Source organism: Erythranthe guttata, chromosome 6, assembly GCF_056151865.1.
Source record: "Erythranthe guttata isolate IM_541 chromosome 6, IM_541, whole genome shotgun sequence".
Classification (NCBI taxonomy): domain Eukaryota; kingdom Viridiplantae; phylum Streptophyta; class Magnoliopsida; order Lamiales; family Phrymaceae; genus Erythranthe; species Erythranthe guttata.
This window is the reverse complement of record NC_142538.1, coordinates 16,778,900-16,791,263: the sequence shown is the minus strand read 5'-3', so window position 1 is coordinate 16,791,263 and position 12,364 is coordinate 16,778,900.

Here is a 12,364-nt window from a genome sequence, read left to right as displayed (position 1 = left end):
ACAACGAACACATATACATTTGCAAATTCGAATACAACTACTCTCTATTTGAATATATTCCAACAAATATAAAATCCATTTTATTTTATTCAATTACTTAACATATAATAAATTCATCAACAAATTCCGCCGTCGGCACACCTCCATGATTCCCAAGGTGTTCCGTCCGGCAAAACAATACCATTTTCCCTCGCCTCGTACACGCAGTATTTGCCGTTTAGACACGGAGTAGTAAACCACTTTACATTATAAGCTTGGAAAGAAGCCGTCCGTTTATCCCACGTTATGTCGCAAGTGAATAAAGTACGGAAAGGTACAACGCAAAAATGGAAATTAAATTCTCGATTTATTGTAACTGTATGATTTCCAAGATCGTCGTCCTTCGACATGCAGTGCACCGTCATCGGCACGGAATTCGGAGGAAGTTTGTTGACAATATGAACCTCGACTCTTAGGGACACGAAATAAGGACAACTTTTGCCTTCCTCAAAGAAACATGCTAAAAGAATGAAAGATAGTAAAATATATTTGACCATAGTATATTAGGGATTTTAAAAAAAAAAATTTATTGTGTTTAGTAGGATGTTAGGTACTATATGTTTTTTAGTGTTATTTATAGCTTAATTATTTCCCTAATTACCTATGTTGCCAATTTGTAACAAAAATTGTGCAATGTGAATATGGTTTTAATTGAATTTAAATTTTATGAAAGATTGTGATAATATATAATCATAATTAAACTATTTTTTTAATTGTATGTTGTACTTTATACTAATTAAGATATTATTTAAATTATATTACATAATTAGTTAATAGGTTATAGCATTTCTAAACAATCTTGAGTGGTCAAAAATGTATACATGGCAAAATCTTGTACCTAAAGGCGAAATCTCTCGCCGCCGGGCCCCACATAGATGGTAAAATCTCGATTACATTTGGTGGTGTACTGTGCAAACATTTTATAGTGTATTTGTTATTTTTGTTCTACCAGGCATAATTGAAATATGATAATTTGATTATCTATTATTTTTGTTCTATTATAATATAAAAATTTATAATACAATCATCCATGTATCAAATATGATATTATGTGAACCAAATTATAGATTATTTTATTTACACATTTAATTATTATCACTTGATCCGATCACAAGGGTTGAAAACTAAATAGTCACACTTGTAATGTATTTTGGCAATTTTATTGCACTTTGACTTAAATGTTTACCTATGGAAATTGTGATAATACGATTATCGAGTAATTCTTGTAATTGTGTAATATTAAACTAATTCGATAGTATTAGAATAAAATCAAATACCGGCGTAAATTTAAATAACATAGTATTTTGATTCAAAAATTGTTTGTACAAAATTATTAAGCTATAAATAACACTAAAAAAAACAAAATTATTTAATTGCCTAACATACACAATTAAAAAAAAGAAATCCATAATATACTATGGTCAAATATCTTTTACTATGTTTCATTCTTTTAACATGTTTATTTCATGAAGGCAAAAGTTGTTTTTTATTTACCAAAAAGACTCATGTTTCTGTTGTCAACACACTTGACCCGAAATCCGGATCAATTTCGGTGCACTGCAAGTCGAAAGACGATGATCTAGGATATCATACGCTTGCAGTAAATCAAGATTTTCATTTCGATTTCTGCGTAAAACCTTTCAGTACTTTATTCACTTGCGACATCTGGTGGGATAAATGGGTGGCATCTTTTCAAGCTTATAATGCCAAATGGCTTTTTGTTCCGTGTGGGGGCGGCAATAATTGCGTTTACGATGTAAGAGAATCCGGTATTTATTTGCCGGGCGGGACACATTGGGTATTATGGGATTGTGCCGAAGGCAAAGTTTGTAACTGAGTTGATCATGACTTTATGTACAATGAAGTTCGGAGTTCATATTTGTTGGAATTTATTCAAATAAAGAGTTGTATCTGAATTTGCAAATGTTTTATTATTATTATTATTGAAAATGGCATTTGAAATTTATTGTGTTTAAAACAAAATTACATTATAGCCTCAATAATTATATATTCGATTGGTCGATAAGTCAAGTAATATTTTGTAGCCACTCCGATCTGGGGAAAACATTATTAAATTAGTCATTCGCTAAATTTATTAATTATCTTGATATATGTCACGATAATTTAAAAAAAATGTTATATACTTCATAATGGGATAATTACAATTTCCATCCTTCAAGTTTGCACCAATTTCACATTTTGTCCATCATGTTCACAAAACACGTACACACTTGGTCCTTAATGTTTCAATAATCTAACATTTTTTGTCATTTGATGAATAAATAATTGTATGATAAATAATTGTATTTGATGAAAAAGTCACAGCCGAGATCTCAATAATTTAATATTCCACTAATTTATACAGTAGAACTTCCTCAATTAATTAATAACTTCGTTTATATAATAAAAAAATTTGGTTCCTATACAATAAAAATGTACTAAATTATTAGTTCGATAATTTTATATTTCGCTAAATTAAAATAATTTTGGTAGTCTTGATTAATATATTAATTTATAAATGTTTGATTGTAATAATATTTTTGTAGACATCCGGTAAGGGACAATGTGTTAAATACTTAAAAAGTAATTTGTCAGGTAATTGCATATATATATATATATATATATATATATATATATATATATATACACATATTACGAATTCATATACAGACTCAATTCAATGTATATTAAATTAAGGGGAAAGTACAGTTGCACCCCTGAACTATGGGGCTTGTCACAAACACCCCCTTAAACTACAAAACGTACCAAAATGGTCCCTCCGTTTTCAACCCGTTTGTGTGTGATGACGTGTCAAGTTGACTTTTTTGATTCTTAATTAATTTTGAGTCTGCAGCATTTTCTTGACGTTTTTACCCCCTCTCTCTCTATATATATAATTACAGTTAAGCAAAAATCAAAAGAGTTTTTAACTAATATCATTAACAAATACACTAAACTAAATTAAACCAGAAAATGAATTTTAAAAAATCGTAAAAATTTGCAGAGAAATAGAAGAAATTACAAAAATTGAATTTTGGGCATTTAGAATTCATTCAAACACAACAACCCTCTGCTTCCAAATCTTCCTACCACTGACCTTAAATTGCTTTTGTAATTATGAATTAATCCCCAAGTGTTGGGAGAAATCGTGGACCCCAAATTGTTGGGTGGTCTAGTCGATAAATCCCTTCGTCTTCGTCGGTCGACAGGCACCGAAAAAGCTTGTGGAATTCGTCGGGTGGGACGCGTTTCTTGGCGACGATGGGTTTATGTTGATCATTTTCTTATTGTTGTAGTCTGTTGTGGGGATCGGAGAAGACGGCGGTGACTTGGGAGGCAGAGACAACGGTGACAACGGCGAGGCTGAATCGTCTTCGGTTAGAACATTCTTCATCATCTCCATCGACGAGGTCTTCATTATTGAAGAGGCCATACATTTAAGTATTTCCTGATTTGACACCGAGTTGGGCTAATTGCTCGGATTCGAGTGAAGCTCTTGCAAGGGGTGGAAAGAGAGAGAGAAGGGGGCACTGCCGACAGAAAATGAAGAAAAAAGAATAAAAGTGTGAAAGTGAAGAGAGGGGGCGGGCATCACCTGCAAATGAAAAAGAAAGAATAGGAGAGAGAGAGAAAGAATAGGAGAGAGGAGAGAGAGAAGTGCTTGTTGACTTGGTCCAATTTAGTAAGCAAAATTTGAGGGCAATTAAGTAAATGTACAATAAAACTAATGGTGTTAATTTTGTTAACGTTGACCTTAAATGACAGGGATCGTTTTGGTACGTTTCATAGTTTAGGGGGGTGTTTGCGACAAACCCTATAGTTCAGGGGTGCAAACTGTACTTTCCCCTTAAATTAATAATACAGTACAATATTGTAATAATTATGTAATATTACAATATTACACAGTTATTGTAAGAATTATGTAATAGTTCACCACATCATCACGCAAAAAAATTGAAAAATGAAGGGCTATTTCATTACATTTTGTAATACTTCATTTTGTAGTAGGATAGCTTAAAACAATGTGAATTAGCCACTATGAAATTATCTACAGAACATAGGTTCCGGAGATTTAGAGAGAGAGAGAAGGGTACATCATAAAAAATCAAAGAGAAAATGGGATTTGATTATTTTATTTTCCTCTAGCACAAGTCACAGCTCAGAAGTCGAAAAGGAGTGAGGGAAAAACTCTCTCTCCTCTTTTTCTCTTTCTGATAAAAAAAATGGTGAGGAAACGATCATCGAATCAGAGAAGCTGTTGGGATTTCTGGATTCTCGCTGCTGAAAAAGTACGAGAAAGGGAAGAAAATCAGCGATGGAGGTATGAGATGGAGGGAAAATTGGGCGAAATTAGGTCTTCGGAAGTATATGCAAAGGAAAAGACGAAGACGTCCATGTACTTTCGCATGTGCAGCGTGCGTGCGTCAGAAAATGGGAAGATTCGCCTGAGTATTCCCTCCATGTGGTTATGTGCGTCAAAATGCATGTTTGGGTGCGACCGTTCAACTTTTTTTTAGTTAAAGTGGCAAAGAGCAAACACGGGAAAAGTTCAGATGGCGAAATGCTATTAACCTTTTTTTTTTATTTTTTTATTAGCAACTTATGTAAACAAATAAATTACAAGTTAGGTTATAAATAATCTATAACTTGGCTCACATAATACCATATTTGATACTATGGATGATTGTATTAAAAATATTTGATTAATTATATAATGAATTAAAAATGAATATTAAGTTCATTACCAAATGTTCAATACTTCAAATGTAACATAGATTTTACCATCTATGCACTTTTGACCACTCAACATTGTTTATATTATTACATTCTTTCATAAATTTCAAATTCAATAAAACCATATTCACATTGCACAATTTTGTTACCAATTGGTAAAATATGGTTAGGAAATAATTAAGCTATAAATTACACTAAAAAACATAATACCTAACATCCTAACATTAATATATTTTATTTTAAATAAAAGAATCCCTAAATATGATTGTTAAGTGTATATTTTACACTCAACGTATACTTTCTTACGAGGATTTTTGTATACTTTTATTGATTTAATGATACTTAATGAGTGGTTTATTGTGTTTTAGGTACAAATTGAAGAATTGGAAAAGTATGGGGTCAAAACTGCAAATGTGGAGAAAATATGGGCCAAAAGTGAGTTAATCAAAAATATGCTGAAAATTGGCTGAAAACAGGCCCACGCGGCCGTGCCAAAATTTAGCCTATTTTTGGCACGGCCGTGCCAATTGCAGAAGTTGGGCAGAAGGTTTCGGCGATTCTCGCGCGGCCGTGTGAGAATTGCACTGATTCTCGCGCGGCCGTGCCAACACACGCTGGAGACAATTTTGGACTTTTAATCACACAAGGAAACCTAAAATCATCTACCAAGTTGGGACATCTATTTAAGGGCAAACCAAGCATGAATTAAAGGACTTTTGACACAAGCTTGGAACAAGAGGAGCGAGAGAACGAAGAATCGAAGACGGAGAATTGACAAATCTTCATCACAATTCTTCTTTTATCTATCTTTTCTTAATCTATGTCTTTTTATATTTTTATTATGTTTTTCGTAGAGAACATGAGTAGCTAAGTTTCTAATCTAGGATTTTGTTGGAACCCTATGTGGGGATGGTGAACCCGTTTTCTTGAGATTATGCAATTATGATTTTATGATTATTTCTTCTACTTGATATGATTGTTAGTGCATGAACTTGATCAATTTATGTGCTTTATCTGTGATTATTGGGATTGACTCGACAGAGCTTTTTTGGTACTTAGGATTAGATAATTTGAGTATTCCCTGTGGGATCGACATCCGACTCTCACGAGTCCACTTTTACTACTTGTTTGCGATACGTGCACTTGCGTGTTAGGTATTTAGCACCCAACAATGATTAAATACCTTTTACTATCTTTCGTATATTTTACAAGTTTATTTCAGGAAGGCAACGGTTGTCCGATTATAGTTTCCCGAAGAGTTGATATTTCTATTGTCAACAGTCTTCCTCCGAAGACCGCACCGCTGACGGTGCACTGCAAGTCGAAGGATGACGACCTTGGAAATCATACGCTCACAGTAAATCAAGATTTTCATTTTGATTTTTGCGAGAAACCTTTCAGTACTTTATTCACTTGCGACCTCGCGTGGGGTAACTTTGTGTCGACGTTTCAAGTTTTTAATGCAAAGTGGTTCTTTGTTCTGTGTGACGGCAAACACTGCGTGTACGAAGCGAAAGAAAGTGCTATATATTCGTCGGACGGAGAACCTTGGGGAACCTGGATTTGTGCTGATGGCAAAAATTGCTATCCCGATTCATGAGTTCGATGACTCGATATTATATGTTATAGTTGAATAAAATAAAACAAATTCAGGGTTCACAGAACTAAAGAAAGTTTAACCGTTCTATTAAGAGATTAAATTATAAACGGACTCTCCGTTAATAAGTGATAAACGGAGTCCATTAATTGAATGACACCTGTACAAAAGATTTAAGTATTGCACTATCATTCTCTCGCTACATTTCAAACCATTTTTTAAAATAGAAATACTTATCCTATTCGTATTTTATTTTTCTTATCTTTTTGTTAATTAGAATTTGCTGACCTTTGTCATGCTTCACATCTTAGTTTGCATTATTTATTTTTAATTAGCATAATTCTTAATAAAATATTTTTGTTGTGTACAATCATGGTTCTTTCGACCCTACACCCAATGATAAAAACTGGGTGAGTCTTTTGCTTCCACGTGTAATATTTAATTATTTATTATATATTCTCCCACTTGGGTTAACCTTTAGGGGTTTTAGAAAAATACAAAAAATGACACGTGGCAGTAGAAAACTCACACTTGAATATTCCGATTTAAATAAAAAATTTATTTTCAAAAAAATTAAATAAAAGAATATATGAAATTTTTGGTAATTGATAATCTAAGGAAATCAAATTTTTATCTCAAAAAGAAAAAGACACAAACAAAGAGAATATACAATTCACTTGTTTCGCCCATGCAATTTTAATTTTAAATTGGGTCCGATCAAGATTATTAACTAATATTTAATTTAATTTTCCACATGGCATTAAATAAGTGGCATCCGTTTTTCATCTATTAATGGGGAGTCCGTCCCAAATTCGTACCCTTCTATTAATTATTTGTGAAATTAATTAAATCTAATAATTGCACAAATTTTCATTTTATCATGATATATATGTGACAACTTCCAATTTTCGTTGGTTCCGATCCGAAAAGTTCCGATTTTGGAACAAATTTTTCATTCCGACTTCTAAAATTTCGATTTTCGATATTTTAAGATTTTTTTGGATTGAAATTGAAATTATATAAAATAAATTTGAAATTTCCGATTTCCGATCAGATTTAATTCCGAAAAATACACCTATAAGTAATATATATTATATAATACTTATTTTCCGAGAAATACACCTATAAGTTTTGTTTTAGGATTTTGACATAATGAATTGTTGTTAGAAGTTTTATTGAATATTATGTTGCGTTTATTTTTATTTATTTTTTGAACTGAAATTTAGTAGTTATTAGTTTTACTTTTATCGACGTGGATGTTCTTATTTTTGAAAAATTATGAACATTTTAGAAAATCAGCTAAGTTTCGAAATTGTAAAGCTTATGTGATTTCCGATTTTTTTCCGAAATTCCAAAATTTATGGACCTTTTGGAATTGGAATGTAGATTCCGAAAATTTTGGAATTGAAACTGGAATTGATTTTGTACTTCTTTTTTTAGTTTTTTTGATTTTTTTTCGAAAAAAGCTAATTCCGATCTGATCCATCCGACTTTCATCCCTAGACGCATCACAAATTCCATATAGATTACTTCTCAATACAATTTCTTTTAAATTCATTAAAATTTCATGGACCGATTCTTGAATACCCGTTATAGTAGACTACTCATGGAAGACTCAATTCAATGAATATTAAATTAAGAGTAAATTCCATTTCCCCCATACTTTGGCTATGTATCACTTTACTCTCTTCTACTTTCGATTGCATTGATTTGCTCCAATGTACTTGAAAAATTGTCTCAATGTGACCCTCGTCGTTAGTTTTCAGACATTTGACATTAACACCGTTTGGTATAAGTCTGAAAATTACAAAAAAAAGTCAGCCCTCCCAATTTCAATAATTATTAAAAAAAAAATTGTGACTCACGTCGTGCAATATATTTTCTCGTTGTCTTGATTATTATTATTATTATTATTATTATTATTATTATTATTATTATTATTATTATTATTATTATTATTATTATTATTATTATTATTATTATTATTATTATTATTATTATTATTATTATTATTATTATTATTATTATTATTATTATTATTATTTTTTTTTTTTTTTTTTTTTTTTTTTTGTGTTTTTAATAATTATTTAAACTGGAATTGTGGCGTTTTTGTAATTTTAGAGTCTTAGATCAAACAGTGTTAAGTTCAAATGTCTGAAAACTAAGGACGATGGCCATATTGGGATAATTTTTCAAGTACATGGAGGCAAATCGTTACAATCGAGAGTAGAAGGTGGTAAAATAATATCGAGTTAAAGTACATGAAGAAAGTGAAATTTACACTTAAATTAATAGTACATCACAATATTGTAATAATTATGTAATATTACAATATTATATAGTTATTGTAATAATTATGTAATAACTCACCACATCAAAATTAAAAAAAAATGAAAACGCATGGGTTATTTCATTACATTTTGTAGTTCAGGGGGTCTTTGATACATACTCCATACATCAGGGGTGTAAACTGAACTTACCCCTACAATTTTATTTTTTTAAATAGCAACTTATGTAAACAAATACATTATAAGTTGGTTATAAATAATCTATAATTTGGCTCACATAATATCATATTTGATACTATGGATGATTGTATTAAAAAATATATATTTTTTTTAAATAGAAACTTATGTAAACAAATAAATTATAAGTTGGCCATAAATAATCTATAATTTGGCTCACATAATAATTAAATCATTACATAAATGAATTAAAAATGATTATTAAATCATTACGAAATGTTCAATACTTCACCAAATGTAACATAGATTTTACAATCTATGCACTTTTGACCACTCAATATTGTAACGTATTCACTAACATGTAATCAAAAAAGATTTAATAATGATTATATTATTACAATCTTTCATAAATTTCAAATTCAATAAAACCATATTCACATTGCACAATTTTGTTACCAATTGGTAAAATATGGTAGGGAACTAATTAAGCTATAAATTACACTAAAAAACACAATACCTAACATCCTAACATTAATATATTTTTTTAATTAAAAAAAATCCCTAAATATGATTAAATATCTTTTACTATCTTTCATATTTTTTACATGTTTATTTCAGGAAGGCAACGGTTGTCCGATTATAGTTTCCCGAAGAGTTTATATTTCTATTGTCAACAGTCTTCCTCCAAAGACCGCACCGCTGACGGTGCACTGTAAGTCGAAGGACGATGACCTTGGAAATCATACGCTCACAGTAAATCAAGATTTTCATTTTGATTTTTGCGTGAAACCTTTCAGTACTTTATTCACTTGCAACCTCGCGTGGGGTAATTTTGTGTCATCGTTTCAAGTTTATAATGCAAAGTGGTTAATTCTTCCGTGTGACGGCAAACACTGCGTGTACGAGGCAAAAGAAAGTGCTATATATTCGTCGGACGGAGAACCTTGGGGAACCTGGAGTTGTGCTGATGGCAAAGATTGCTATCCCGACTCATGAGTTCGATGACTTGATATTATATGTTATAGTTGAATAAAATAAAACAAATTCAGGGTTCATAGAACTAAAGAAATTTTAACGGTTCTATTAATTATTTGTGAAATTAATTAAATCTAATAATTGCACAAATTTTCAAATTATCATGATATATGTGGGACCATAATAATAATAATAATAAAAAAGATGTTATATACTTTATGTTTGCATTAGATTATGTCTTTGTGAGTTATGTGAATCAATTATATATTATTTATTAACACATTTATTATCACTTGACCCGATCATAAGGGTTGATAATTGGGACGTAAATAATCGTACTTGTAATTTAAATTTGGCAATTTTAAATAGGGTTGACCGAATGTATTGCATTTGACAGCATAAATTTAAGGGCAAATTACGGCCAACTCTAGAGGTATGGCCAAATGCTGAACACGCCTAATTGAAGGGTGCAAAATGCAAATTACCCAATTACATATGAACCAACATATTTCCTTTAGTTTATTTATTGTATCAATAAATTATTACTGTAACTTGTAATAGTTGACTAAATCTTTTCTTATATAATAATCAATTTGAAATAAACACATCCAAACATATGTAGCAACATTATTTTATTTTTCTTTCATTTGAGTACTTTCTTAGCACAAATTAATACAATCATACCACAGCCTTTTTAACAAATTTTAAATTCAATAAATCCCATATTCACATTACACAAATTTATTACAAATTGTAAACATATGTTAGGGAAATAATTAAGCTATAAATAAGACTCAAACACATAATTACCTAACACATTAAAAAAAAAAAAAAAAAACTCAGGCTCTATATATAAATATATATTATGGCGAAATATCTCTTTTTGTGTTTTATCCTTTTTGCATGTTTGTTTCAAGAAGGCAAAAGTTGTTTTATTTTTCCAAGAATTCATGTTTCTATTGTTAACAAACTTCCTGCGAATTCCGAACCACTGTCGGTGCATTGTAGGTCAGGGGACGACGACCTTGGATATCATACGCTTGCAGTAAATCAAGATTTTCATTTTAGTTTTTGCGTGATACCTTTGCTCACGGTATTCTATTGCGACCTCAAATGGAAAACGAAGATGATATCGGGTGACGTTTTTAATGCAGCGTTTCCTAATCCATGTTTCGACGGCACTTGCGTATACGAGACGAGTGAAAATGGCGTTTATATAAATGGAAAACTTTGGAATAGCTGGTATTGAAGGGGGCATTAGAGTTTGTTTGTTTCTGAATTGATGTTATATATTGAATTAAATAAATGAAATGTTTCATATTTATTGGAATATATTCATGAATAAAATGAGTTTTTTGTGTGTGTGTGTGTGTGTATGTGTAAAAAGTTAGTCAATATTACAGCTTGGCTTGGTATTATTGCCTAGGGATGTGTAAATCAAACAGATTGGATCGAAATTGTTTTCGAAAAAAAATGATTTTTTTAAAGTGAAAAACTAGTTCCAATTTCGTTCCGAAAAAATAAGAAATCGAAATTTCAAAAACTGGAACGAAACAACTTGCATATAATACAGAATTGGTGGAATTTGGAATTTTCGATTTTCGGTCACGTAAAATATATAATACATAAAATATTTGTATTTTAAGTGTAATATTCAGAATAAAATTTGAATTTTCGGAATTACTTTCGAAACTTAAATCGGATCAGAAATTGGAATCTCATATATATATATTCCAATTTCGATTCACGTAATTTTGAAAATTCAGAAGTTGGAAATTTGGAATTTTGATTGAAAAATATTATTCCAAAATATGACTTTCGGATCGAAATCGAAAATTTCGTTCCATTTCCACCCTAGTATTGCCTAACACAATTTTAGCATTTATACTTCTAGAAAAATAAAAAAGAAAAGAAAACGACATTATATATAGGGATTATTTGTCAAAACCCCCTCATCACATAAGTGCAATTACAATGAACCCAAATTTATTTGTTAATTTTAAGATAAATCCAAAATATCTTTTATTAATAAAAATTAATTAAGTATCGCAATTATACCCTTACCTTATTTTAAATATACCTAATATTTGTTTCATTAATATCACGTTCTCAATCACACCCACAAATTCCGCTCCACAAATCCTTAATATCACGTTCTCTAGATTTTATTTTTCCTTTTTTTTTTTCTATTCACCGTTGCATCTCTCCTTCCGATCAACTCTTCTTTTCTCCCCACCGGCGCTACCCCAGCCTCCACCCGGCGACAGCCCAGCCCCCATCGGCCCTACCCCAGCCTCCACCGGCGCCCCCCAGCCCCACCTGGCGCCGCCTCAGCCCCCATCCGGCGCCGCCCCATCCCCACCAGCCCCTACCCTTATTTCCTCTCTCTTCACCGTCGTCGAACGATATTTATGTTGTGGTAGAAAAATGGAGAAAAAGAATGGCAGAAGACGGTGAGGAAGTGTTTGCTACTCCAATAAATTTGATGAAACACCATCTCTCCAATATTCTTGAGGGGTTTATGTATGTATGTATGTATGTGTATGTATTGTTC